Source organism: Crocodylus porosus, unplaced genomic scaffold, assembly GCF_001723895.1.
Source record: "Crocodylus porosus isolate Cpor-Errol unplaced genomic scaffold, CroPor_comp1, whole genome shotgun sequence".
Classification (NCBI taxonomy): Eukaryota; Metazoa; Chordata; order Crocodylia; family Crocodylidae; genus Crocodylus; species Crocodylus porosus.
The window spans coordinates 203,768,086-203,773,141 of record NW_017728886.1 but is presented as its reverse complement, the minus strand read 5'-3'; positions in this window follow the sequence as shown (position 1 = coordinate 203,773,141).

The following is a 5,056-nucleotide window of genomic DNA, read 5'->3' as shown; positions in this document are numbered from 1 at the left end:
GACCCCAAATATGGAGATCAGTCTGACCCTAAGCAGAGGGGCAAGAACAGGAATCTCTCGGTTTAAGTTCCAGCAGAAGCACTGGCACAACCGTCATAATCCCCAGTCTTGGCTGCAGCCAGTGACCAATGCCTCTAAGGAAGGCTTAAAAAAACCTATGAGGTGTAGTAGCAGAAGGGATAAAAAAAACCCTCCCAAGTCCATGTGGCAACCAGCAATGCATGGAAAATACCCATAATAAAAGACAGATCTGGCTATGCCCAGCAATTTCTCTCTTACCTCCTCTTGAATGCCTCCAATGATGGAGATTCAACAGCTTCCCTAAGCAATTTATTCCACTGTCTGATTGCTGTAACAGTGAAGAGGTTTTTCCTGATATCCAATCTAAATCTGCTTTGCTTCAACTTCAAACCACTGCTCTCTGCAGCAAGAAAGAAAAGGTGTTTTCCTCCTTCTTTATGGCAGTGTTTCAAGTATTTGAAGGCTACTATCATGTTGCCTGTTAAGTGCCTTTTACATGCCTAGTTCCTTGTCTGACTTCCCTTCCAATTCCTTTGTCATATTTGTTATCCTATGCTGTTACCAAAAACCCAAGACCATTTGTTTTTTCAAGAGGGAAGACTACGGCCCATCTATTCTCAGGATCTCTTTTGCAAGCTTAGACACAGAATTAAGGGACAGTTACAGTTCCCTTAGTGATTGCCCCTTTTTGTACAACAGATCAAGATACAAGTACACTTTCCAGCAATCCTCCATTCCTCTTAGCAGATAAGGGATTACTACCATCCAAGTCAAATAAAGAGGCAAGAGTCAGATATATAGCCAAACGTTTTACTGATTATACCCCAAGGCACAAACATGTGCACTTATCTCAAAACCTATCTAACTACCTGCAACAGCACAATACAGATGTTTCACCCATACTGGTTAGGGAGACGCAGGAAGGAGAAGAAGGGTGACATACAGACTGGCAGAAGGTCATCTTGAATTTGTTGATGTCTCCAAAATCCCCAGTTTGTACCCATCATTCACATACATGGCTTATTTTAATATTTTAATTGGTTTTATTAAGATGTCTTTGTTTTACTGAGATTTCAGGAACTAGGTTGAATCTGTGTTTTCTATGGACTTGGAAGTTGCAATTAGCTGAGAGCTATATCATTGCGAAAATTACAGTTCTAGGAGAGAGAACTTATCCTTATACCTCATCATCTTGGAATGCTACTTGTCATGTCCTGTTTCTTTTACTTTTCAAAACAAGTTAGTTGTAATGTCTGCAAAGGTTCACTCTGAAACAAGCTTTTGGCCATCTGCTTCAGCCACACTTCTGCTGCTTAGCCTAAGTCCCCTGAAAATAGCCAAGGCTGGCAACAGGTGGTTTAAGTGGTGGACTCCTTTTCCCCTGTGCTCCTCCACAGGGGTCCTGCTCGGTCCAGTACTTTTCAACATCTTAATGATTTGGATGTGGGGGACAAAGAGCTCACTGACCAAATTCACAGACGACACCAAGTTATGGGGGAGCATGGTCACACTTGACGATAGGCTACAGAAACAGGTAGACCTAGACAGGCTAGTAATTTGGGCGGATTGGAACCAGATAAAGTTCAATGTCAAGAAATGTAAAGTGCTCCACCTCGGGACGAGCAACCCCCAACAAATTACAGGCTTGGCAGCACCAAACTGACTAGCACCATGAATAAAAGGGACCTGGGGGTGTGTAGCAGGCACTAAGGTGCTTGCTACCTCAGAAAGCCGAAGTAGTGGCTCAGGTGCTGGTTGCTAGGGGCAACCAGGATGAGCTAAGGGCCCACACCTGGTGAGTCAGATGACCCGAAAGGGGCAGGGCTGACTATTATAAGACCCAGACTGGAGGCTGTGAGTGCTCTCTCTCTGCTGGCAGCCAGAAAGAAGGGGTGCAGCCTGACTAAAGGAAAGAGATCAGCCCTGAATGTAGGAAAGAGAAAAAGGCCTGGATGTATAAGCCGCTAGTTACATGGGTGAGAGATGTGGCATGGTTTGGAGAACGTTTAGCCAGGAGGCTTAACTTTGTGTTACAGCCCGGGGGCTTGTGTTATTGTTTGTTATTGTTGTTATACCAGAGGACCGGGTGAGGCTATTAGGGGTTGGAGGAGGCCTCATAGGGGTCCACGGGGACCCCGGTGCCAGAGAGGGAACATTCAGGGGTGCATTGACCCCAGCCCAGGGCAGGCAGTGGCGAGGAGCCCCAGAAAGGGGGCGGAGATTGTTCACGAGTGCCAGGGAGCATGGTTGCGAGGCAAGCCAGAAGTGCCAATGGGGCACAAGAGAGTGAAATTGACCAAACAACGTCCGGTACATCTGCGAGGCTTGGAGCATCGTACAGGGGTGGTTGGAGCCACACATAGCGCATAAGGCTGGGGTGCCCAGAACCCCACTATAGAACCAAGCTGCAGGGGGAACCAAGGGAATGAAGGGCAGCTTCCCTACATAATTACAGAACATCAAAGACGTGGCAGACGAGATTTCGAGGGTGCTTATCGGACGTTTGGCACAGTACAGAGGGCCCTATGGGAGAGCACGGTGACCCTAGGACTCCATCCTGCTACAGGGTAATAATAGACCACAGTATGAATATAAGCTGGCAGTGAGATGCTGTAGCCAGTAGGACAAATAACACTCTGGTATGCATCAATCGATGCATCTCCAGTAAAACCAACGAGATGATTCTTCTGCTCTACTCAGCACTGGTGAGACCACAATTGGAGTACTGCATCCAGTTCTAGGTGCCACACTTTAACAAGGATATGGACAAGCTTGAGAGAGTCCAAAGAAGAGCCACCCCTATGATCAGAGTTTTAAAAGGCAAGTCATATGAGGAAAGTCTGAGGGATCTGGGACTCTTCTGCCTGAAGAAAAGAAGACTGAGAAGGGAACTGGTAGCAGCTTACCGCTACACTAGGGGAGTACATCAAGGACTCGGTGAGCAATTGATCACCAGGGCACCTAAGGGGAAACCAAGAGTAATGGCCACAAACTCTTGGAAGATCAATTCAGCCTCAAAATTAGGAAAAACTTCTTCACAGTCAGGGTGTTCAGACTGAAATAAGCATCCTCCAGAGGTGGTGCAATTACCTACCCTGGAAATCTTCAGGAGGAGACTAGACAGTCACCTTGCTGGGGTCATTTGATCCACAGTTATCTTTCCTGCTTGGTGCAGGTGGCTGGACCTGATGATCTTCCAAGGTCCCTTCCAGCCTTACAATCTATGGATCTATTAATATGACCAGCAGCAATTCTACCTTAGAGGTCTCCCAGTAGGAGGCCTCAGCACACTGCTAGAGTTCTACCAAGACCTCCTCAGGGCCTGGAAGCTGGTCTCCAACTTCAGGTCCTCATATATAAGCCCCTGCTGAAAAACCCACAGCTCATTGTGCCACCAACAGAGATGCCCTGAGTACACTGGAAGATGGCCCTGGCTAACATAACTAGTATTGAGGACCTGCTGGACTATATCAGGCAGGAGTGGGCAGATCCCTCTGCACTGGCCAGGGACATGGATCTGCCCATACTGCGTGCACCCTGCTATTTTTTCCAAAAGATCAAGGGTACCGTACTGGACACTGCCATTGCTTACATCCAACACGTCCTGAACAGGGGCAGTCTCTACCTATCAGTATCACCCAGTTGCCCAGAGCTCATCATGGGGCTACTGTTCCACAACACTCCTTATTATGCAACCTCAGCAGACCAGCAGACACCAAACCAGTCTACTTCAAAACAGCCCATCTCTGCCAGCTCTACGTGCTCACCTCAGAATACTCCACCATCCCATCATCACTTCCTACCCAGACACCAAAGGGACATCCATACATACAGGCACATACACTTGCAGCAGCTCAAATAGCAGTGGTACCAATTTGTGCCAGAGATTTTTGCCTGAACATGACACATGCCTGAACATGCACTTTGGTGTGAGACATATTGGAAGTCAGTTAACATCACTAAGGAGAATTATTCAGCACTGGTCCACACCTGTAGGGAACAAACTAGGAAAGCCAAGGATGAAACTGAACTCAAATTGGCTACGGGAATTAAGGACAACAAAAAATCCTTCTTTAGATACATGGGTAGTCAGAAGAAAAACAGGGACAACATTGGACCCTTGCTAAACCAAATGGGGCAGTTGATAACTGACACTCAGAAAAAAGCTAAGTTCCTCAATGATTACTTTGCATCTGTCTTCCACTAGCCCAAGGGGATCTCCCTGCCAAATAAGATGCAGGATTGCCAGGGCATGGGTGAACACACATCCACCACTGGTGAAGACCTCATGCGGGGAGACCTTGAGAGGCTGGATACCCACAAATCAGCTGGTCTGGATGGAATGCACCCAAGAGTGCTAAAAGAACTATTGGACATCATAGCATGGCCATTGCTGATGATATTAGAGAATCTGTGGGGCTCAGGTGAAGTTCCTGAGGATTGGAAGAGAGCCAATGTGGTGCCAATCTTCAAGAAAAGGAGGAGGAAAGATACAGGGAACTACAGGCCAATCAGTTTGATCTCAATCCCTGGAAAGATCTTGGAAAAAATCATCAAAGAAACCATTAACAACAGGCTAACAGAAAGCAACATTCTGAAGGATAGCCAACATGGCTTTGTTGTCTGACCAACTTCATTTCCTTCTGTTCAAGTCAGCCGGTCCAGACGATCTCCACCCTAGAGTTCTAAAGGAATTGGCCGAGGTCATTGCAGGACCCCTGGCACGGCTTTACGAGCACTCATGGTGCTCTGGTGTGGTGCCAGAGGACTGGAAGAGGGCCAACTTGGTTCCCGTCTTCAAAAAGGGGAAGAAGGAGGACCTGGGAAACTATAGGCCAGTTAGTCTTACCTCAATCCTGGGCAAGCTTTTTAAGAAAATTATTTTGGCGCATATCACGAGGGGCCAGCAGAGGAGGTCATGCTTAGGGGCAACCAACACGGGTTCATTAGTGGCAGGTCCTGTCAGACCAACCTGGTGGCCTTCTATGATCAGATCACCAAATCATTAGATGCAGGGGTAGCAGTGGACATAGTC